Source organism: Rattus norvegicus, chromosome 14, assembly GCF_021556685.1.
Source record: "Rattus norvegicus strain SHRSP/BbbUtx chromosome 14, alternate assembly SHRSP_T2T, whole genome shotgun sequence".
Lineage (NCBI taxonomy): Eukaryota > Metazoa > Chordata > Mammalia > Rodentia > Muridae > Rattus > Rattus norvegicus.
Window position 1 is genome coordinate 41,975,023 of NC_141547.1, and position 24,731 is coordinate 41,999,753.

Here is a 24,731-nt window from a genome sequence, read left to right on the forward strand (position 1 = left end):
TTTGAGAGTATTCACTGGAACCTTGTAGGCTCACACAACTGAAGACAGTGACTCACCTCTCCTAGAATTTACCAGTAGTCAATAATTCCCAGGAAGGGGTAGAGCCCTTTAAGCTCCGCCCCAAGTCTTTGACTGATTGTTGACAGGGCCAGTCTGTGCTGGCCCAGTGCAAGTAACAACAGTTGCTGTGAGTCTGTGATTGGGAAGGCTGTCGCATGCCCAGAAGGTAGCATTTTGCATCTTTCTCTCTTTCTTCTGACTCTCACATTCTTCCCAACCTTCTACTGTGTTCCCTGAGCCTTCCTTTAAGGGGATGGTAGAAGTGTCCTGTGTATATTTCATCGTTCAGTTGTCACATATTCTTAGCACCTTGAGTAGCCAGAGTCTGCAGTCACTTGCAGAGTGAGATACTATGCCACTTTAGCTAAGCAGTGGTAAGGTAACCACCAGGGCCTGTGACTTTCCTCGCCGTGAGTTTTTGACTCACTTCACAGTACTAGGCATGGTTTCTCTTCCCTCGTATGGGTCTCAGGTTTAATCAGAGAGCAGTTAGGTACACTGCGTCAGCTATGGCACTATTGCACTGCGTCAGCTATGGCACTATTGCACTGCGTCAGCTATGGCACTATTGCACTGCGTCAGCTATGGCACAAGTGAGCTCACATTTCCGAGAAGGTTGTATTCTGCCTCGGAAGAGGCTGTGTGACTTTTTCTCGGTGTCTGCACAGCACCGACTCTGGCAGCACTGTAGCTTCTTGGTAACTGTTTGTTGATTGACATGGTGCTTTGCAGTTTCTACCATGCCGTCTTAATTGGTTCCAATAATTGGTGCCTTTAAGAGCCTGGCTGATACCATCACCCTGGTTCAATGAACGTGAAACCAAGGATTAACCAAGTTAGTTCTCTCACAGGGTCTTGGGTCATAAGTAGCGGAGCTAGAACTACAGGCTCTAAATATTGTGACTTCCATACGCTTTCCCAAATAGCTTCTGAATATTGGTTAGCAGAAATTTCTCTCTGCTTTCCCCAGTCGAGACCCTCTTTATTTCAAACTATGGCAGAGAGAGTTAGTAATGCAGTGTCTTCCAAGTGGTACATCATCATCACCAATCACATGCTCTCCTGGGTGCCAGTGTGGATCATTTACAGGAGTCTTCTGGGTTACCTGTGGTAGGGGCCTAGGAGAACACTTCATCATGGTGGTGGTAGGGATTTAAACTAGTGTTCCTTTCAAACAACTTGTGTTTGTTTTTCATTCATTTGAAATGTAAATTAATCAGCACCAACAACCCGTTATTCTATTTACTTATTATTTATTTATTGTGGGTGTGTGTTTTGCATGTACACACGCCTGTGCACTCCACTGATGTGTGCGGTGGCCAGAGAAGGAGGTTGAGCATCCTGCTGTATCATTCTCTAGCTGAACCTGGAGCTGGGCTGGTGGCATTCCTCCTGTTTTTGTCCCTCTCCCCTTCCTCCCTCCCCCTTCCCCCCACCCCGTCCACCTCCAGCCCCCCACCCCCAGCACTGTGGTCATAGATGAAACATGGCCGTGCCTAGCCTTAGCATGGGTGCTGGGAATCTCAATTTAGGTGGCCAGACATGCTCAGCCAGTGAGCCATCATCACTCAAGCCTCCAATCTGAGTTCTTCAAATCACACTCTAATGGCTCTGAGAGGTCCATTCTCCAGCTGCTCTTTCTTGTCTTGCATGCCTGGTCATTTTGAGGTAGAAATTTAAGCAGTAATAAATGAGTTCTGCTGACGGTTCTGGAATCTTGCCCAGGAAGCAGAAATCTTCCACAGGATACTAGACGAGGAAGAGAAAAATGCTGGCCCAACATTCAGGCCCCCAAAGGGTAGAGATTCCTGGGTGGACATTTTGTCAGAGCCATGTAGCTGCAGCCCAAGCCCCAACAGCACATAGCCAAGATGCCGGCATTCAGGGCACCTTATCTCACGTCACTCTCGTTTTTGTTTGGGCATCTACCAAGAGAGATAATTTGGTAACTCCACTTTGCAGTTGGTACGTCAGCGTTCTAACCAGACTGCTAAATTTGAACCATGACATTCTCTGACAGATGACTGTAAGGCATTGCTAGATCATGACTTGTCACACAGCAATGGTGATCACACAGCTCTGGTGCCCTTGGAAAACATCAGCAAGAATGTCAGCCCTTTTGCTTGTGTGGACTTTGGGCTTTAGTATTAGAGCTGAGGCGCTGACTGAGGGAAACAGCTAATGGCCCCTGCTGTGTTCTCTCATGGGTGCAGCCATGTGTGGATGGTGGGGGTGTGAGTAGAGCAGTGGTTTTGGGTAGAAAACAAGCTTTCCTCCTTTCATTGTCATCCAGCACCAGCCAGAGCCTTTGTGCTCTTCTCTGGGTGTGACTGAGCCGGGCATCCCTGTTGCTGCTCCCTCACACCTGAGGCTTTTGTTATCCCCATGACACAGTAGGAGGAGGAGGTAGGAGAAGGGGCTGGGAAGGCCCCCTCCAAGGACTTTCAGGGAACGGTTGAATTGGTCCTTGCTGTGTCTCCCTGTGCCCTTCAAGCTAGCCATACTCTACGAGAATCTTAGGCATCTGATGCACACGGATGGGCCTTGCGAGCGAGCGGACAGCTTAGCAGAAGCAGAAGTGGTTTTGTTTCAAAGAAATGGCTCTGAAGGACAGGAAGAAGGTACTTGCTTCTCTGAGTCGCACAGATCATTTTTTTTTTGTTTTTGTTTTTGTGTCTTGTTTTTCTTTTCTAAATTGCCAATGTCTTTTCCTTAATGTTTCTATGATTTTAGAGGCATACGCCTACGACTTGTTACCAAAATCACTTACTCTTTGTTTGTTTGTTTGTTTGTTTGTTTGTTTGTTTGAGAGGGTTTCTCTGTGTAGCCCTGGCTGTCCTGGAACTCACTTTGTGAACAAGGCTGGCTTCAAACTCATAGAGACCTGGGAGGAAAGGTGCGCCACCAAGTGAGTCACTTACTCTTAATACAGGCGAGCATGTGTCTTTCCTGCCTCTCGCAGGTGGCAGGTGGTGTGGTACAGGCATAGTTGTATCCTGCTGAAAGCCTTGCTTTGAACTGGAGGGATTGTCCTGTTATTAATGAAGCCAGCACTAGGACCAGAAAGCTCTCAGCTTGATGGGCAGTGTCTGTTGAGGACACCTGCCACCACTGCACAGTATAGCCATTGTTCCTTCTGTGAGAGCATTGTGGGCAGAGCTGTGGAGTTGAAACCTCTTTTGTCTTCCTGCCTGCATTTCGGCTTCATTTGAACCCGTTCCTGTCCATTCTGACTTTACTGTTCCACATTTAACATGTTTCTTCTGAGGTGCATGTGAGGTGTCTCAGTGGGGGAGGAGTCTGTGCAGGGTCAGAGTGGAGAGGTCAGAGTTTTCAGGACTTACCACTTCCTCGAGGTTTGGCAGAGGGAAAGCCTTTGACCTCTCTGGACATGGGCTGTCTGGAGTGAGTGTTGTCATCAAGGCCCCCAGGGTGGATTCTACCCTGTGTTCTGTTTTGTAGGATGCTTAGAGCATCCGGACAGAGTAACTTAGAGGATCCTGTGAAGCAGTTAGATCTTCCTAGGAGGTCAGTTAATTAAAGGATGGATGTGCAGCACACCAGTGAGAGTGACATTTGGATAGGATTTCTGCCTGCTAACTTTATGGACTAGAACAAGAAAATGCGTTTCTAGGAACGTTCTGTTTGTTTGTCAGCCCTCAAGTGTTCCTAGACACTGGGGTTTTGAATTTCTAAGTGAAATGCTACACAGTGATGCCCTTTCAGTGGACTGCCTGGGACCCAGGAGTATTACAGATATCTATATTTTTTTCCTAGTTTTGAGGTATTTACATAATGAGCTATCTTGAGGATAGGATCCAACTGTAAAGAAAAATTTATCTCTGTTTTATGGTACCATATACATACCTGAAGGTCAATTTATGTAATATTTTGAAGACTTTTCTGTATGAAACAAAGTTTCAATAGTGTGGAATTTTCCACTTAAGGTTCTGTGTTGGCATTGGAAGCATTTCAGGTTTTAGAATATTTTTAACTTTTGAAAACATCAGAGATGACCAGGCTATCCCGAGTTTAGACTTCATTTATTAGCCTTTATTATTCAGATAAATGGCAATCTGCAGAGGAGGCTGATAAAGTGATAGGTGTCCCATTCTTGCTCTGCATTCTCAAAATCTTTTTAAGAACTTTAATTGTGGAAACCATGTATGATAATTGTATAAAACTAGAACATATCAAAAGGGAAATATAAGTATATTCTAGAAATGCTTTTATTCATGCCCTGATGTCTTTCGAGTATTTCATAGGATAATCCGTACTTATATGATTTGCTGCCTTGCATTTTTTGTTTTTGGGGACTGAAGTGTCAAGATTAATATGATACTATTTTCGGCACATTTGTGATGGGTTGATGGATCCCATTTGACTTACCAACGAGAACTGTAGACTGATCTCTGATAAATTGATCTCTGATAGATTGATCTCTGAAAATAGCATTGGTTCTGCTCCTCCTCACATAGGATTTCAATATTGAGAATGTATAGATGTTATCATAGCTACTAGTATAATTAATTACTGCTCGAGAACTGCTGTCAGAAGACGGTCCCATTTGCCTTTTTGGAGCTGAAATTGCCAGCCTCAGTATTAGTGAGCATCAGACATTTTAACAGTTTGTCTGAGTGTCTTTTACCACTCAAGCCAAAGTGTGGTTGTGTAGTGGTAAAGTAATTAATGGCTTGTTTTTATGGAGACATGCATTTGATAATACTTACCGATACAGCGCACATTTGAAAATACTTATGGCTTATTTGCTGAAGATTGGTTTTACACAATAATTTTCCCTATTGGGAAACAAAAGATGATTAGTGTTGGCTTTGTTATTCAACCCATGAAATTGTGGCCCTTTTCACATTGCAATGCAAATGCGTTCTGATTCCTAAACTACACAAAGCTTTCTTTATGGTCTCTGCTTTGGTGTCTTCACGGTGTCCTTTGAAGTTCTGAAATGTTTTTCGTGTTTGATTGAGATTAAGTCTGGGTTTCATTTTGTTTCTTGAAACATATTGAGCAAGTTAATTTTCTATTTCAGTTCCTCAGGGGAATCACTCCAGGCCTCTGTGTCCCAGGCCCTGCCAGAACATTCCTGTGGTTTTCCATGGGGCAGATCAGTGTGTTCATGAAACTTTAGTTGTAGCTTGTGCTTTCCGTGGTTAATTAAAACGCCAGGCTTTAAAAATCACCAGTCAGAGACTCTTTTCAGTAGGCCTCGCTTGTGCTTGGGGTACCTACAAGACCTGTTTCTGTTCATTAATATTTTAACCCTTTTGAAGTAGTTGTTTGGGTTATATTGGGGCGGGGGGAGGAAGGGGAAGAGAGACAGAGAGACAGAGAGCGAGTGAGTGAGCAAGCGAGCGTGCTCACACGAATGAGAATATCAGGCCTACTAATGGCTTTTTGTCTTTGTCCCGCCAGGTTGGAGTGTCTGCTGGGGACTCACTGTACTCTCTAGCCAAGCATGCTGTGGTCAGATCTGCCCAGCCCTGGAATAGAAACCTTTGCCGGATGGAAAATCCACAAAAGAAAGCTCTTGTGAAAAGCTGATTCTGACATTGACTTAAGTGCGCCCAGGTTGGTGTTAAAGAAGCTGCTGGAGAAACTGGATCTGGTTGGGGGTGTGGTTTTGTGTTCGTTCTGTAAGTATTTTTGAGGCAGTCCTAAGTGGTCATGGCCATTTATTTGAGAGATTCCCAGATTCCCATCAGTAAGGTCTTCTGAGTGCAGGATGTTGATTTCTTTCCTTTTCTGCCCTTTGTCCCCTTCATCCTCTCTCCTCTTCCCTTTCTCTCTCACAGAGAGGAAGTTCTTCAGTACAGCTATGGACAAAGCTACAACCCGAGGCCACTCACGACAGCCTCAGCAGCCCTGGCTTGGTAGGAGAGAGAAAGCTGCATCCTCCCTCGAGGCCTTAGTACTCATCTAGGTTCATACTTGGGTGGATGGCTTACTTCTCTTGGCATTCCCGGCTGTTCACACTTTGTTGGGGTTTTTTTTTTTCCTACCCAAACAAAAACTACTGACCCATCCGTTTTCTGCAGCATGTACATTTGGCATTAGGATGTTCATATAGAAAGGAAGTGCCTCCACTATAGGTGTCTAAATAAAAGTATAATAATAGTTCTGTGTATCAGGAAGCAATGTAGAGAGTCCGTTCTGCAGAAGTGTGCATACAGGGACAGTTACAGGGGCAGCTGTCAGTGGCCAGGCACTCAGTACAGACACCAGAGAGCATGGACTGGCCTCACTAACTCCACATTCTTGATACGTCACCCAGAATTCCCCTGGGTAATTCCCTTTGCCTTACTTCTAGCCTCTGGAGAAGAGGACTCTGAGTCGCTCTGGGCTGTGATATAGGCCTGTCCAGTTATGGTCGGAGTGGTTAGTGTTTGGAGGCCTCAGAACTGTCACTGAGCAAAATTGAGAAGAGCTTCTTCTTTTTGTGAGGTTGCTAAGCTGCAGCTTCTGGAGGAAACTTCATGAACATTAAGTTGACTAGGAGGAATAATAGCAGAGAGATAGATGCGGGGAGGGGCAGAAGTTGAGGAAGGAGGGACACATGAATATATATATATATATATATATATATATATATACACACACACACACACACACACACACACATATATAAAGCTTCCCAGATATACATGTATGAATAGCCACACACATGTACATATATATACATAAAAGCATACCTGTACATACAATACATATATACATACAAGCACACACATATACCTACAGACACATGTCTATGTATATATAAATATATATATATATTTATATTTATCACATGTACACATATACACAGTAGAAGTAAAAAGGCACACATAGACATGCACACATTCTAACACATTCACAAAAACACACACGCATGTGCCTATGTGTTTGCATACAGAGCTTTCACCCCCGAATCAGCCCCAAAGCAACATCTGCTTCACTTTATAGACAGATTAGATGGTGGGTCAGGTGACCATTGTATCTAAGACACCCTGATGGCAGTGGCTTCTGGCCTGTGAGGTCTCAAAGGAAAATGGCTGTGGGGTGGTGTCTGTTTTCACGGGGTTGAAGTGCAGAGGACAGGCCAGTGTGGAGCTAGTGCGCTGGGTGGAAGCATTACATCTCCAGAGTGGAACAGGTTGCATGGAAGCAGGGGTGAAAGTCGGTTCTGGGTGGTGGAGGGACTGGCAGAGGGAGCCGTCAGAGGAGAAATGGGAGTTCGGTTTCAGGAACAGTTAAAAATCTATTTAACTCAATTACTTGCTTTTCGAGTCTAAAAGGAAGCTTCCCAGAGCCTGTACTTAGAGCAAATTGCTGATAAGGAAGATAATTCCTTATGCTGGCAGGGGTGTCTTATTTACTGTAAATACAATGGCTGGGGAGCAGCCAAATGAGAGGTTGTCAGGAAGCTGCCCAGAGTTGAACAACCCAGGCAGGGCTGCTGCTCTCACCAAACCTCATCTGGCTTCCATCCCAGCCAATCCAAGTATACCACTGATGTGTGAAGCTGCCCCATCCCCAGGCCTGTGAACATGAGACTTTATTTTCCTTATTTGATTTTTTTTTGAAATAATTAGCATGACTTACTTATTTAAATTTAGTAGACTTCTTCAGGGGATAAGTTTAGGCCTTAAAGGAATTGGGCAGAAAATACAGTTTCCATAGAACTGTCACTGCCTTTCCTGTTATGTATGTCTTGTATTACTTAGGCACATTTATTAGTTTTGATATCATTTATTAAAGTTTGAGATTTATGTTAAGCTCACTCCTTGTATTGTATATATTTTTTTTCTTTTTTGTGTGGTTTGTATGTTCTGCAGCCTTTGATAATATATCTTGACATAGGTAGTATTGTACTGGTTAGTTTTTGTCAACTTGACACAAACTAGAGACACCTAGGGGAAGGGAACCTCATCTGAGAAATGGTCTCCATCACATTGGCTGTGGGCATGGCTGTGTGCATGGTTGTGGGACATCTTTTTGATTGCTAATTGATGTATGAGAGCCAGGTCCACTGTGGGCGGTGTCATTTCTGGGGTGTATAAGAAAAGTAGCGAAGCTGTGATTTTTCCTTACTGTTAATTGCGTTCTGAATGTAAAACCAGCCTTCTGATTGTGGCCACATGGGCGCTATCGCAGCATTAAGAGCGTTGGTTGTTTTCAGGGTTCAACTCCCTCACTTGTGTGTTAAGTTTATTCCCGAGAGATTTGTGTTGCTGCTCTTTTGCATGCCTTTACAAATAGAGCTTTTAAAAATTTCATTTTCAGATTATATGCTATTCATAGATAGAAGCACAGTTGATTTTTGTAATGACCCTGTTTGTGACAACCACATCAAGCATGTTTTTAAATACTGATAGTGTTTAATAGGGTGTGTGGTTTTCTTTTTTCTCCTTTAAAGGCTGTATCATATCTAGTTGGATACCAGCATCCACTTCTGTACTTTCTTCAGGGAAATGGCTATTCATTGTCTGCTGTTACACTGGGTTGTTTTTCTTTCTCTTCCTCTCTCTATGTATATAGTTTTGATATAAAATTCATATTCAGTCCCTCCAGCACCTAATCGCTGACTGCCTTCATTAATTTTCTTGATGGAGTCTCTCCTCTACGTCTCTCCTAGTTAGGATTACTATTCTTATAATGAGACACCATGAGCAAAAGCAACGTAGGGAGGAAAGGGTGTATTCGGCTTTTGCTTCCACATCACTGTTCATCTCTGAATTCAAACTGGGCAGGAACCTTGAGGTAGGAGCTGATGCAGAGGCCATGGGTGGGTGCTGCTTACTGACTTGCTCCCCATGGTTTGCTCAGCCTGCTTTCTTGTACTCCCAGGACCACCAGCCCAGAGATGGCCCCCACAGTGGGCTGAACCTTTCCCCATCTATCACTAATTAAGGAAAAGCCCTCAAGCACACCTACAGCAATGTAAGATGTAATTTTTTATGGAGGCCGCTTCTTAAGCAAGACACTCTCTTTTCTGATGGCTGTAGCCTGTGTTCAGTTGTTATCAGACTAACCAATACAATGCCCTGCAGTGACGTGATGTAAATTTCAATTAATTTTAAATTACATCCACATAGGAAACTATATATGTGTAATGTTTTTACTGATGATTTCCTCAATGGCTAGAAAGTTTTGATGACAATGAAGTTCAGTTTATGGTTTTTTTTTTTCCTTCTTCATTCTCTCTCCCTCTCTTCCCCTTTCTGTCTCGGGATCTCCCTTTGTAGCAGAGGTTATCATGAAATTTGTTATGTAGTCCAAGCCGGCCTCAAACTTGGGGTATTCCTGCCTCTGCCTCCAGATGGTGGTGTTGCAGGCACGGGCCAGTATAGACCTGAAGCTCCTGGCTTCAATGTCGTAAAACTCTTCGCTTTAATCGAAGCTCACAGATACCCCTGTTGCTGTTTTGTACAGAACTTTTATTCTCCTAGGCCTACATCTTAGTCTTTGATCCATTTGAGGGTATTTATGCTGGGAGTTCCAAACTGCCTTTGTTGTATTTTTTGGATTTATATTCTAGCACCATTTGCTGAGAGCACTCTTTCGTCCTTTGCTCTTCACGATACAGTTTAGAAAATCAGTTACTCGTAGGGGTACGGCTCCTCTCTGTGCTTGGTCTCTTTGGTTCTGTGCTTGTCCCTCCGACTGTGCTTTTTCGCAGGGAGGTCTTTCTGTGAAAAGATTTGAGAACCAGACTTTCATTGTGGCCTGTTTCCATTTGAAAAAAAAAAAATCGCCTTTTTTCTCAGAGACCTTCTGTCCACATTTCTTCTTCCATTTTTTTAATTCCAGTGTCTCTGAGTTTCTCTGTGATGGTGGAAGTCAGTGCAGAACCAGTCTAGGCACGTCCTCTAGAGCACTCCTATCTGCTGCTGTGTCTTCCCTTCTTCGTTTTGGTTTCGCGTCCAACCCAGCTTTTTCCATGCTGAGCTCAGTCTGCTGCCACAGAGCTATGGCCCCAGTCCTGTCTGACTTTAAGTCTGAGCAATGCTTTGCTTTTCGCAAAGATGGTAACGAATTTGTTGCCTGTTTTCTCTTTGAATAAAACATCAAAATTTCTATGACCTCTACCTTAATCCTCTTTTGGATTAAAAATATATAGGTAGTGATTCTGACCCCTCACCTGCCCTTTACTTGGAATGGTTTTTTGGGGAGGGTGTGGGGAGGCAGTAAAGTTAGGGGTCCAGAAAGATTGATCCATTGAGGTTACAGGACAGTTACATTTGCAAAGCTTCTAGGCTGTAATCATTTGTCCATAAACACAAAGTCTGGTCAATATATCCCCATGCCCTGAGCCCGTGGAAGTATTAAGAGGTGCCTTTATTCCTAGAGACCACACTTGGTGAGTGCTCTGATAGAGCCTGGAATATTACATCTTCGGTATTTTACTTATCTTTATAGTTTCCATGTTAAATAACCCAAAATATTGGTTCCCTTTAAAAGCCACGACAGGGGGTTGGGGATTTAGCTCAGTGGTAGAGCGCTTGCCTAGTAAGCGCAAGGTCCTGGGTTCGGTCCCCAGCTCCGAAAAAAAGAAAGAAAAAAAAAAAGCCACAACAGATTCCATATGTGAGTGATGTGCCATGAATGCTTATGTATTTTAATGCAATTACTGATACAAGAACAAAGGGTGCTTTCTGGATCCTGTACTGATCTGGGATGAATAAAAGATGTAGTCTTAATTATACTGTTCCAGTATAGGTCTATATTCTGACACGATAACTGTTCAAAATGGGAATTTGCAAACTAATCAGGTGCTCAGAGAAGTCTCCATCCCCAGTTTCATTCACAGGCAGGAGTAGTCCGGTGACTGTTTTCACATGGACAGCGTCTAAATGAGTAACTGATTTTAGAAAGGAGCATCAGCACCATGCTGGCCCGCATTGCAAAATTGTTCTGTGCAGTTCGCCTGCTCAGCCCCTTTTGAGAATGAGAGAAAATGGTTATTATAACTGTCATGTAGCTGACGCCCATGTGAGGACAAAATCTAGTGTCCCGGTAAGTTATTCCATACTGACTTCATAAGTTAAATTTTCTCGAGGATGCGTGACTCTTGCAGAGTTAGTCTCTGCTGTGCCTCTTTGTCTGGTGTCTGGTTCAAGTGTCTGAGTGACTAGGGAGGTTGGACAATAATTAGTGAATTTACCAAGACTTTTCTCAGAGATAAACTGCCAAGCCCAGCTCTTTGGTTCTCAATTCCTGATTCTCAGAGCGGACTGGAAATGGGCACTGATCGTGAGCAGGCATTTACTTAGGAGAGATAAGGGATACCGACTTAGATTACTTCCTCAAGTGCAATTCCATTAAATTCCAGAGGAATGTGGTAAGATGTGCTGTGGCGAAAGCTGCTGTGGGAGTTCCAAGGGGAAACAGAACGAAGCATCCTTTCCTGAGAGATAGCCAGAGTACAAGCCCTTCTCAGGTCAGGGAGGCTGTGCACATGTGGGAAGCGTTCTGTTGAGCATGCCCTGTATGCTACTGACGTGCTTCTCAATTTTGTTCTTTAAAACAGTCGTATAAGGAGACAGCATTACCTTACTTTTTAAATGGCTGCAGAAATTTAGAGACAGGCTTAGCGATATCAGTATTAGAGATGACAAGTACTTTCATTCAAGTCTTATATCTACTCATTTGAACCCAGAGCTTGACCAAGTGGCTCATCAAGTTAAGATCCCCGCTGCCAGTCCTGATGGTCTGAGTTCAATATCCCACATGGTATAAGGAGAGAACTGATTCCTATAAGTTGTTCTCACTCTCTTGCTCTCATTCTCATTCTCTCACATGACATAATTTAATAGCTGAATCCAGACTTTTCCTCACAAAGCCCATGGCGTATCCATGTAAACAATGGCACCCCTATGAAGTGGGTAGCACACAGCCAACTCTATACATTGCTATGCTTCTCTCGTTTTCTAAAGTGATAACGAGTGAGGTTTAGAAGCTCAACCATAGTAATAACTGAATCAGATACTTAGGAATTCCCAGAGACAGTGCTAAACATTTACACAGGCTAAGTCTGGGAAATTGGCCTTTTGTTATTTCTGCTCAAGTTGTGGGAGAGGTTGAGGGGGTCCGTGGGTAGGGGTTTCAAACACCTTTACCTGTGAAATGCCTCAGCTCACTCCCAGAGATGGAAATACAAATGCAGAACACTTACGAGTCTCCCTGTGTTTCCTGACTGATGTGTGTGGCCCAGCCCTGAGCTCTGTCCACCTACTGGGAGTTGCCAGAGGTGTTACAGTTGTCAGGGGGAATTGGATACTCCCACATAGCTTCTAAGACAAGGAAAGCCTATCCCTGCTGCCCAACACACCTACTGGACTGCATACCTTTTGTGGGAGCCTCAGCTTTCTTTGTGTTGGCTGCTGTGGGAGTTGTCTAGAAGTTGACAATGCAGGGACCAAGATCTTTCTCTGATAGCTCAAGGCCGTGGTCTGTCTATTGCGTTTCTGGCAGTTTCTGATGGTAGTGTTGTTAGTGAAGTATATAGTAGATGGGAATCGATCCTGTCCTTTCTTCCTGTTTTGTGTCTGCCTTCGAGAGTGTAGAAAGGACTGATGTGAAAGCCGAGCTGCTTGGGACCCTTCAGAGGGCTGTGACGACCAGCCACCAACTCTGCAGGAAGCAGCTCTCGGCTGGATTCATGGGGTCTTTGTTACCGTTTGACTTTGATGGCTATGGCTTGTCCATCAGTTTTATGATGCAGTTGGAGGCAAAGCAGGGCGGTGTGATACAAGCAGAAAGGGGACTGGCATGAGATTAAACTAACTTGTAAACCAGATGCTCTTGGACCCCACAGTCAGCAGCCATGTCTCAAACAGGCTTGCTAGACTCCGTGCCAAGGTCTAAGCTGTACTGTAAAGTCTAAGCTGTACTGTAGCATGTTTGTAAGGAGTGAGGTGGTCCTGCTTGTGTGGTGGGTTACAAAGATCCATGAAATATCAGTGCACACACATAATGAGAGGTTTTGTAAATTCATGTGCTACGAACCCCACCCCCTTTAAGGCATACATGCTAGCAGTGTGAAATTTTCACCCACTAGTACTCCAGGATGTTTCTCTTTTTCTCGTTTTCTTATTGTTTGGATTTTCTAGCCATGGCTACCATCCATCTCTTTCTCTCCCTCTCTCCCTGTCTCCCTCCTTCTCTCTTCCCTCTCCCCTCCCTCCTTCTCACTATTTTTTCCCTAGTGTTTCTATTCAGTCTTTCTTCTCTGTAAGCACAGAGGAAGTAGGTAAGTGTGTGTATGTGTGTGTGTGTGTGTGTGTGTGTGTGTGTGTGTGTGTGTGTGTGAGAGAGAGAGAGAGAGAGAGAGAGAGAGAGAGAGAGAGAGAGGGAGGGAGGGAGGAGGGGCAAAGTATGTGTTAAGTGAGTAAACATTGCCTTGAAAGCCTGCTAGGTAGAACACTGAAGACCAGGGATGTAGCTGGGAGGAGAATGCTTGCCTGCCTCCCTGCCAGGCATGAGGCTTGGGATTGACCCTTAGCACCAAGCACAGCAGCCACCTACCCACTTACCCTCTGGAGCGGAGAAACACAAAGGCAAATGTATTTGGTTAATATGACCGAAGGCCAGAGAAGCCCCTGCTGCTCAAGTGTGCAGAAGGCACCATTCTGCTCTCTGTTTGCTGTTGGAGTGGCTGGGCTTGAGCTCTGTTTGCTCTCCTGGCTGCAGAGCTGGGCTGACTCTGAGAGGTCATTCTGATTGGACGGCAGAGCTGCTTGCTGAGGAAGGCCTGCCTGCTGGGACTGGGAGTATTGACTGATGCCCAGATAAAGCCACTTCGATTCTCAATGACTGCTGCATCCAGATTTTGCATTTTTCTTAATTAAAAATCCCTAGACAAAAAACACAGGTCAAAGGAGACGAGTCCCTTGTACTCTCGTAGCAGCAACTGCATGACTGTCCCCTTAGGCATCTCTGGAAATGGTTTATTGGTTTTTCTTTGGCATGATTTTTATCCTGATTTGAATATTGAAATTTAATAATAGATGTGAAGATGGTATCTTTAGACTGTAGGCAGTGGTAGTCTAGAGAGTCAACTGTGGGCTATCCTGTACACCTCCACATTTCAGTAAGTAACATCTAATATATCATTTAAAAAATTGATGTGTGAATTTTCTAATATCGAAAGAACTTCAGAGACTTTCCAAATTCTAAAATGGTTTGATACATAGCTCAAGTGACAAGCCAATATTTTTACCCATCTATCTTTAGATGTCTATGTTAATACCTGATTTTTTTCCCCCTACCTTAGTTTTGTTGGGAGTTTTGATCCCCTTGTTCTAACCATTTTTTTAAACCACAGTGCAGGAATTGTAATTCATTGGAGAGAGTAAGAGTAGTTCACATACATGTGTGTGTGTGTGTGTGTGTATACACATATATTTCGTTATGTCTATATAAGTATTTGTGGTTATGATATCACAAACAACAGCCATGGGATCCTGAAGGAGAAAAGGTGGTCATGGCTTCAGTAAATTCTGTTCTCTGTCATATCGAGTAATTAAAAAATTCAGGGCAGCCCCAGTATCTGACCAGAAAGTTGACCTGTGAGCTGAGGTGTATGGGGAAGAAGGCCCACAGCTTTCCCAGCTCTCCTAATGAGTGAGGAAGCCTGGCGTGGCCCTGTCCTCTCAAATTGCAAGGAGGACAGCGGTCTGAATTTTTATGTGACCAACATTAAAGGGCAGCGTGCTCTTGTCTAGTGACATGCTTCCTCCATAAGGATTCCATCCTTAATCACTTCCTGCACCACAGGATCTGCAGGGCCTCAGGCTTGGATGGTACATAGCTGGGGTGGGGGTGAGATCTGGGCAAGGAGGACATTAGTATGAGCTGTGCATTCTGGGAAGACATCATAGTGGACCACATGTGCCGTGACCTTTGAAGGGCCTGGAGGATCTTAAGGGAAAGGGTCACTGATAGAACTGATGGAAGGCAGAGGTTGGTAAAGGGAAGGCGTCTGAGATAATGGGCCAGAAATGGATGTGAAAACCAGGAGACTGGCCTCAGCGGGGGGTTTTGGAAAAAGTTTGTGTGGGAGAGAAGCCACCCTGAGCGGTTGGTGCCACAATGGCAGCAGCCTGTCGGTGGTGCTGCTGCTGTGTTCTGTAGTGCGAAGGTATAGGAGAGAACTCAAAACGGAGACTGCCAAGTACGGGCTACCACAGCCATCCACACTGCCACGGGCCTAATAGTTCCTTCTGCCTGGCCCAGCTGATGCCAGGGACCTCCTAGCTGACAGCTCTGATTTGATCCCTTTCTCTGTTTCTGTTTTTAATAGAATGACCTCATCAACACTCCAGGCATATATGACATTCTTTGAAAACTTAGGTTAAAGTCTCCCTCCTCATCGTAGAAGATGAAGTTCTGGTAACAGCCTGGAGGGCTCCAGTTATCTGTGGCTCTTGTGACTTTGTCTGTTATGGTCTTCTTGCCTGCTAACCACTCTATCCACGGTGCCCTTTGGACTTACTGGCCATATTCCTCCTCAGGGCCTTTGTGCTGGCTGGTATCCTCTTCTCTTGGTATCTACATGGTCACTTCCTCCCTTGCTTGAGTTTTTATTTGTGTTGCCCTGGCTTTGACTGATGCATTGGAAATGCAGACATACCCAGGGCTAATGCTCAGTCCCTAGTCCTCTTATCTGACTTCCCCTGTGGAATTTACCACCTTCCAACACTGAGTTCTAGCCTTCCGTCTTAAGTCAGTCTCTCTTTCCTCCTCTAAAAACTGTATGATATATGGCATATTATATATATTCACATGTATATATTTCCCCAGAATGTATGCAAATAGAAATTTATAAGTGTTCTAGAAGGCAGGAATTTTTCTTTGTTTTTGCCTGCCGATACGTCCCGCCACCTAGAATGGCACTTGTCAGTGCACTGAACAAATATTTATGGGAGGGCGGAATAAGGGGCCTTCAAGTGGCACTTGAGATCTACTGAGTGTTGGACACTGAACATCTGAAGGGTAAAAGAAAGCCCTACCTACCCTCAGTCAGGGGAGCCAAGGAAATTGGCTTCATACTGTGCACTCAAAGTCTGCAAGTACAGTAAAGGAATACGAGGCTTTCCTTTCTCAGCCAGCCCTAGACAGCTGCTGTGTGAACTTCCAAGGCACACACCTTGTGATGATATATTTAGAGGGGAGAAGCCATGTGAAGGACAGTGTGGAGAGGGAGCCGTTGGTGTAGTCAGAAAGGTGTAGATAGCCGGGGGTCACCTAAAGAAGAGCAGAATAGAAAGGGGGTGAGGACCAAGGGCCTGGAATGCTGTGCACAGAGGTTGGAGCTCCTGTATTTACTCCATCCCTTTCTGTATGTGTACCAGGTTCTATGCTGGGTGCTAGGTGGCAAAGGTGAGTTGGCCTTTCTTCAGTCTCTGTGTTCATTCTCTGTAGAGGCTCTCACAATATCATAGGCTATGTCGTGCCCCCTCAGAATTCATGTGTTGAAATCCTACATCACAGTGGAGGCCTGTTTGGGGGCAGGGTCTTGAAGAAGTTCAACTCGAATGAAGTTAAGGGCTGTCGAGGTGGGCTCTGTCCCGGCATGACAGGTGTCTGACAGGAAGAGGTGCTTGGGTGTGGGCGTGACATTGGGAAGATGAGAAAACGTACTGAGATAGTAACCACAGCAACCTTGCACATGCTGGAGAAAGGCCTTAGGAGAAACCTTGGACCTCAGACCTCTCAGAGTGCTGAGAAAAAGAGATTTCCATTGTTTCTGGCACTGTCCCACCTACACAGTGGTGCTTTGTGACAGCAGGGAGCTTACGGCTCCCCCAGTATCACAGCTCTTGGGGCCACACAGCTGTCCTCCTATGGGGTTCCGGGCTCCCCAGAGCCAAGAGCATGCAAGCCTGTGCCAGATTAACAGGCAGCTCTAGTTCTGCAGCTTCATTCTCCATTTCTGGTCACCATTTTTTCCCCTTGAAGCTGCATGCCAGCATTCCCATTAACCTCAGCAACTCCCTCAGAGGCCAAGACGAAGCTCAAGTGTGTATCCTCCAGCTCTCTCTGATAAGGAAGCCTCTTCAGCTTGCACTTACCTCACGGTCGTAAGCTCAGCAGAGCGGCTGAGCATCTGCTAGGACTGGGCAGCTTTGAGGATAGCTGACTTTGGCACGAAGTGGACTGTGTGCAGGAAAAGCCAAAGTTGGAGGCCAAGTCTGCCTCCTCAGGAGACTGTCCGTGGCAGCCTGGCATTTGAGCAAGCTTCATGGAGTCTTTGGCTTTCACAGTGAATCTGCCATAGAGGGATTGATGGCTCCCTCTGGCCTGTTGATCTGGGTTTGATTTACATGGAAAATTTTCAAAGAAGAACACTAGAGAGCACTTTCAAAGAACTTAAAAAATTTTTCATTCCACATTCCAGCAGATTTGTTTTCAAATCTGGGTTTTCTGCTGGGCGGGGTAAGTAGAGTCTGCAAGACGATGAGAGGCAGTAATGTAGTTCTTTCTTGTTCCACTGCTGGGACACCCAGCGTTTGGATATTAAAACCCAGGGCAAAGCACTCTTTTTCACTATCATGTCTCCAGGGTCAAGTACACGTATCTCATGTTAGTGCCCTCTGTGTTCCAGGTAAGACCATCACCACAAGGCGTGTGGTGTCCAGCTCTGTATTTGCACATACTGCTGTTATATAAGAATATACAATATATATTCGAATCACCTACTTCAAGTTATGAAAGACCATATTTTGGCTGTGCCTTTGCACAGCCTGGCCTGTTGAGTTAATTTTATGGCTCACGGGGAATAGATGACCTTGAGTTCCTGCAGCACCTGTAGTGAAAAATAGTCCTTGTTCTGGGGCTCAGAAGAGGGCACGCTCGGAAGAGTTGGAAAGGTCATGAAAGCAAAACATGGTAGTCTCGATCATGAAACATTATACTACACTGTCCCTTGATACGAAGGCCGGAAAGCTTTGACCCTCTCCCCCATTTCTTCTTTGTCTCTGTCTCTTTCTGTCTCTCCTTCCCTCTCTTTCTCTCTCTGTCTCCAAAATTTTGTTATGGTTCTTATTTGATTTTGTGTGTGTGTGTGTGTGTGTGTATACCTGTGTGTGTATATATGTATATATGTTTGTGTGTATACACCTGTGTGTGTACATGGATGTATGTCTCTGTGCGTGTGTACACCTGTGTGTGTGTGGGTTGTATGTGGGACTCCTGTGTGTGTATACATGGATGTATGTTTGTGTTTGTGTGTAAACCTGTGTTTGTGTATACATGGATGTATGTTTATGTGTGTGTGTGTAAACATGGATGTGTGTTTAAGTGCATGTGTGTTTGTGTGCATGTGTATGTGTGCACACCTGTGTATGTATATGAATGTATGTTTGTGTGGGGATGTGTGTGCATGTGTGCCTCTGTGTGTGTGTGTGTGTGTGTGTGTGTGTGTATGTATGTATGTATGTATGTATGTATGTATGTATGTATGACTTCCCTCTCATTTCTGACAGAGGAAGGAGGACTAAGAGTTTATCACCCGGATAAAAGATGAAGATGCTTAGCCGAGGAAGAAACAGCTAAGACTTGTGAGAGAAGATAACCAAAATCCAGAGTGGACAGACAGTGTTAGCCAAATGAGCTACGAACGCTCATGTTCTCAGTTAAACAGTTTCTTGGGATAATTGTCCCCCAACAAATGCTGTGATTCCGTGTGTACTCAGTTGTAGGGAAACTAAGGGATTCAAGGACCAGATGTATTTTACTGTAACCGTGGGGAAAGCCCATGTGTTTCCTTAGTGTGAAAGTCCAAACCCAGAGCTTTGCACATGCTAGACAAGCACTTTACCTCCCCCGCCCCCAAAGCCACCTTTAGGATGGCTTGAACCAGAGTCCAGCAAACCAGCTTACACACCACCAGGTCCAGCTTGTCTCAGACACAGAGGCCATGCTACAGAAGCAATCTGGTTTTCCCGAGTTGGATGGGTGGTTTCCTGACAACTGACATGACAAGGGGGTGCGCATTTCGGTGGCTTTATGTGTATAGTTTACCAGAACCCAGCTGTGCCCATGTACTTAATATTGTGTGTGGTGCTTTTTGTTTTTGTTTAAAATGACTTTGTACTGTTCTAGTCCCAGTGTGCAGTGTGAGGAGTTGTTGTGTAGAATGGTGGATCGATCAATCCATGAACTAGTTCTTAAACAATCCCCTTACAGCATCTCTGAAAGACGACTATAGAGTGTCTTGGCCACAAGAAACACAGATGCAAGCATCAAGAAAACAGATGAGCAGTTCTTCTTCTTTCCTAGACAACTCACTCATTCCGTCAACAGAAACCAAATGGGGGCTGCCTGACTCAGCCGCTCTAACAGGCAGTGGGAAGGGATCCTGACAGACACAGCCCCTCTGTGTTGCACCACATGCTTTCATGAGGGGAGCTGGATCACAGCAAGCGTGTAGTGGAGTGAGGTCACAACCGTAGAGACAGGAACAAGGAACGGAGCTGAGCTGCCTGTGGTGTGGTGTGCACAGGCTTCCTGGAGCCACTGTAGGTGAGCTGGAATCCGTGGTGAAGAGCGGGGGGTAGATGTTATTGTAGAGGGGCCGTCTGGGGCCGAGGCCTTTTGGGGGGAGCCAGCTTGGCGTGTGTGTGTGTGTGTGTGTGTGTGTGTGTGTGTGTGTGTGTGTGTGTGTGTGTGTATTATATGGAGAAGAGAGCTTGAGCAGAGAGCTGACTTGATATGACTTAGGGCCAAGTAAGGAATATTCTTTCAGTGTGTGTTTTTTTCACAGATGACATTTTGTGGATTAACAAGCCCCTCCTACATCAGTGCTCCAGATCAAGAGGTAGCTTTAAACTGTCATGAAATATTCTGAGTCAGTCTTTGATGCATTGATGTCGTTGTCATAAAAGTGGGGCTAAGGGAATAGTAATTACAGGGTAGGATATTGTCAGGTGAGTTTTCTAAAGTCTTAGTTCTCTCTCTTTCCATCCAAAGACGCCACGAGACATGTCCCATCCATACTGGGGACACGGCAGGGGACTCCAAAGTACAGTGTCTGTCTTGGGCTGGTAGCAGCCACGTTCTCTCTGTTCTTGGGCCTGATGGATGAGGCAGGGGCATTGGCGGGAGACAGAGCTCTGTGTGTAGAGAGATCGCCTGACAGGACCTAGGGAACCTGCAGGAAAGGATACATTCTTCTTCCTTCCGGCTTGTCCTGAGAGCCAAACCAAACAGGGAGCCAGCAGGTAGAGAGCCTCCTGCTAGATAGAAGGCTCGTCTTCTCGGAACATAGAGTGGTGTGGAAGAGCAGAGGGGCGAAGGGAACTCCGCTTCTTAGACGACATCTGTGGCTGTCACCTGGGTTCCTTCTCTGTCACCTGCCCTCTCCCTCTGACAGCGTCCTCGACTGGGCAGTATCTGGAAGTGACTTTGACGCAAGGCTCTGAGCACACGTGTGAAGGATAGTTTGGATTAGGTTAGTCTCTGGGCTTGCTTGTGAGTGTTTTCCAGACGAGGGGAATTGAGATGAGAAGATTTACTTTAAAATAGAGGGTGGCCCCATGCACTGGACTTGGGTCCTGGACTGCATAGAAAGAAAAAAAGAAAGGAAAGAAAAGAAGAAAACATGAATGAATGAATGAATGAATGAATGAATGAATGAAGCTGATGGGTGCTGGGAGAGGGGGAGTCAGTGTTTTTTTTTTCCTTCAGGAGTACGGACCCTCGTAGGTTGCCCCCCACCCCACCCCCTTCTCTAGTGATTGAAACTATACCTATAGTATCTTCTTATAGCACAAATTGAATTCAGTGGGCTATTTATTTATTTATTTATTTATTTTTTTAAAAAGAGGTCATGAAGTTGGGAGGAGGATTGAGGGTTTCAGGATGAGTTGGAGGCAGGGAATGAGGTGGATTTGATGTAAATAAATTGTATGTGTGTATGAAATTACCAAAGGAGCTATAGAGATGGCTTAGCATTTATGAGTACCGGCTGCTCTTCCAGAGGAGCTGGGTTCGATCCCCAGCACTACATGGCAGCTCACAATTGTCTATAATTACAGTTCCTTTTGACTCCTCATTAGGCATACGCGTGGTACATAGACATATACACTCGTGAAACACCTATATACATAGAAAAGAGGAAGAGGAGGGGGAGGAAGAGGAGGAGGAAGAAGAGGAAGAGGAGGAGGAAGAAGAGGAAGAGGAGGAGGAAGAGGAGGAGGAGGAAGAGGAAGAAGAAGAGGAGGAGGAAGAAAGAAGAAATACCAAAGGTTCAAAAAGATTTGAAAAGGGAACAGCTGGCTGACGTGGCCAGCCTTCATTTTCTGCTTCTCAGTTTCAGATGCGCGTGATCAGCCACCTCAGGCGTCAGTGCCGTACATAGCTTCTCTGCTGTGATAACCTCTACCGCAAACCCTCATTCCTTCATGTGGCCTTCATCAGGGCCTTTACTCAGAGCAACTGGAAAATCCCCTAACACAGCCTCCTGCACCCCCAAGACACTTCACTGTGCTCACAGAAGGGGTATACGCATGAAGGGAGGTACACAAACACATTGAGTTCCTTTGGATATTCTATGATGACTTCTAACTGTGGCAGAGGACCCATTCATTCACTAAAATTAGAGGATTTCCCCCCCACTGTTTCTGTTGGAATCTGGAACACACTGTTCATTGCATATACAAGCAGGGTTTAGACAGGGCTGCAGAGCCCACTTTCATTCCTGATTAATTCAGAGCACATGTGTTACTGACGGTAGAGTTACACTTCTCTCTTTGAAACACGGTGCCTTTTATGGCGGGGACAGAAGGAAAAACACTGCTGCTGAGGGAGAAATCTAAAACCTGTGTTGGGTTTGGCTTTTACAAACCAACAGAGCAAGGGTTGACTTTTAGCTACTTCAATCCAAATGGCTTTGGTGTGTTTTGCCACTGCCGGTATTAAAATCCTGAAGGCATGGGGATCCAGTTCATGAAACTGCTTCTCTCGACAATGTCTGTGGTGGACCGCGGTGCTCAATCTGCACCCCAAGTTTAGCTACTGCTGAAAATGCATGATAGCTTTGTAGTTTATACCAGACATAGAGCTGAGCCCTTTCTTTAAATCCTTTGATCTTTTGAACATACTTGACTTTTCATCAGATCCTGAGATTGGAAGATTTGAGTACCCAAACCATCGGTTTAGCCTGTAAGTTCACAGAAAAGAACATACCAGAGCCAACTTCAGGCCTTCTGTAGATGATAGAGGCTTTAAAAGAACCCAGTCAGTTGGATGGCAAACTTCCCACCTTTTCAGAAATGAGTCCATAAAGAAGGAACCATGGCATATTGTCATATTGGTTTGGGCCCCAATTTGACTGCCTGGCTAAAGAGCTCTGTTCAAGAAACCTTTCCCTTTTTCCGTGATTACTTCATGGTAGGAAATGTAAACATGACCTGTGCTTCTTTGCAGCCAGGGGAAAAATTTCCCCGTTGAGTTTCCCATAACTTTTGTAGAGCCAGAATGGTGTACATCTCGGTTGTAATTGTTTGCCTGTAGGTCAGCCTCACAGGGTCTCCGTGTGGCGGTGGGCCTTAGGGACTGTGGAGCTCTCTCTCCTACCATACCTGTGGCACTGGGGTTAGCTTAGAATTATGGGTTTACATAATTCTGGTCTAGATGGGTTGCGTGAACTGTGTGTGGCCTGCAGAGAGATCCAAGACCCAGGGTTGCAGTGAACACAAAAGGTCCCTGACTACAGTGACTCAGCTCAACGGTTTTTTGTTATTTTTTGTTTGTTTGTTTGTTTTAAATTTTACCATAGTGCAAGAAAGCAGCATGCATCCTATGCAGACCATACATTAAGTTTTGAATTTGGATCTTTGCCCTGAGGTGCTGTGTATGAGGACATTCCCACATACGCTGCATAGCATCAGGGAGCTGCCGTTCCCAGCCGCCCACAAGCTCCCCTCCATCCACAGCATGGGTGTTGCTGCGCCCCGGCACCCGGCTAAACATGTCTTAAGCATATGATGCTGAGCTTAGAATGCAGCCCTGTCAGGACTCAGAGACCCCGGGACAGCAGACATCACAGAGTGAGGTTCTGTCTTTGTGGTTGTAGAGAGCAAACCACAGCCAACATGGAGCCAGGCCTCAAAGGGCTCAAGAGGAGCGGAGAGGGCAGCAGCCGAGGGCTGAGTGTGACCTGTGGCTGAGTCCAGTTCACAGGGTTCCGTTCTTTTCCCACTCATATCTGTTTCTGTGAGCCCCCTCCCCCAAGCAGGAAATGCTCCAGTGCTGTTATTTCCCTTGGTCATTTGCATTTTCAAATGGCGTCTCGTGGGAAACGTGGGAAACATGAGTGTGTTTCTGTGTCTCAGCTCTCAGTTCCCAGGAGTTTGGACTCAGGAAGAATCACTGTCAATCACCAGGATTTGATTAGGCTAGCCTCACCTGGGAAGCTCATTCTAGGCGGAAGCCTAGGGGATCTCACTGAAATCTTCCAGAGAATAATTTCACACCGAGAGAGGGCAAAGGATGCTGGACAGGGTATCTGAAGGACTGGATTGCCTTTCTTTTAAAAAGGAAAAAAATGTGTTCTCCAATACAATAACTAATTACATGTAAGAGTGAGCTCATTGTGGCATTTCACACGTGCCAGTAAAATATTTTGATTCTATTTATTCCCAGTCACCCTCTCTTGTCCCCTGCTCCTCTTGTTGATCCCCTGTTCATTCACAACATGCCCACTTCCCTTCCCTTCCCTTCCCCTCCCCTCCCCCTCCCTCCCCTCCCCTCCCTTCCCTTCCCTTCCCCTCTCTCTCTCTTTCTCCCCCTCTCCCCTCTCTCTCTCAAATGGCACAGTGAGTTTATTAGCATTGTTACAGGAGCATCGTCTGTGGCTATACTGAGGAAATCTCTCCCTCTCCCATCAACTATTCCTTAGTCTTTATGGATGCACAGGGCTCATGGGCTCTCCCTCTTCCAGGCCATGGCGTTGTTGGGCCCCTCTTGTGTAGATAACCACAGCTTCCATGAGTTCAGTAAGGCAGCAGGTCATGCTCAGGAAACAGTGTTCCACGACAGTCTACCACCTCTTCCGGCTCCTTACTTTCTCTTTCCAATTCTCTTCCTCAATGTTTCCTGCTCTTTGATGGAGTGGTACAGACATCGTGGTTTTGATTTGCTGGACAGTTTTTCTGATGACAGCTTCTTTGACGACAGCTGACAGCAGCACTAACCTATGGGCACAAAAAATTATTTAGAAGAGTATGTGATCAGCACACCATATCCATCTAGCAAAACAACAGCAGTCGTTCCCTCACTGGTCTGTGAATTCCAGAGCCTCAGGCTTTTGACTGGGTTTGCAGTATATACAAGCATTTGCTCTACTGGAGCTGGCCCCAAGCCTAACCAGAGCGTGGCTAGTTACGTCTCTATCAGACTTGCCAGTATTGGACCAGTGGCACACACATCTTGTCTGTTGAGTTGGTTCTGTTGCGTGTGTAGTCCACAGATAAATAAGACCATTAGTGACAGTCCTCCCTAAGTCTGAGAAATAGTGAACTTCCTTTTAAAAGATTGCGTGTGTGTGTGTGTGTGTGTGTGTGTGTGTGTGTGACATGTTCGTGTGTATGTGGGGGCCACATGTGTGTGAGTGCCTAGAGATGCCAAGAGAGGGTGTAAGATATTTTGGAGCTGGAGTTACAGGCAGC

At 45.3% G+C, this 24,731-nt stretch overlaps 1 protein-coding gene across 44 annotated transcripts in view; it reads left to right on the plus strand.

The window, feature by feature from the left end:
* Positions 1-24,731, plus strand: part of Apbb2 (amyloid beta precursor protein binding family B member 2) — a 382,955-nt gene that overhangs the window by 132,860 nt on the left and 225,364 nt on the right. For 35 of the 44 annotated variants that reach the window (XR_015636597.1, XR_015636595.1, XR_015636588.1 and 32 more), the window contains 1 exon segment: positions 5,491-5,646. The gene's annotated coding sequence lies outside the window, so the exon portion shown is untranslated. 44 annotated transcript variants of the gene reach the window in all.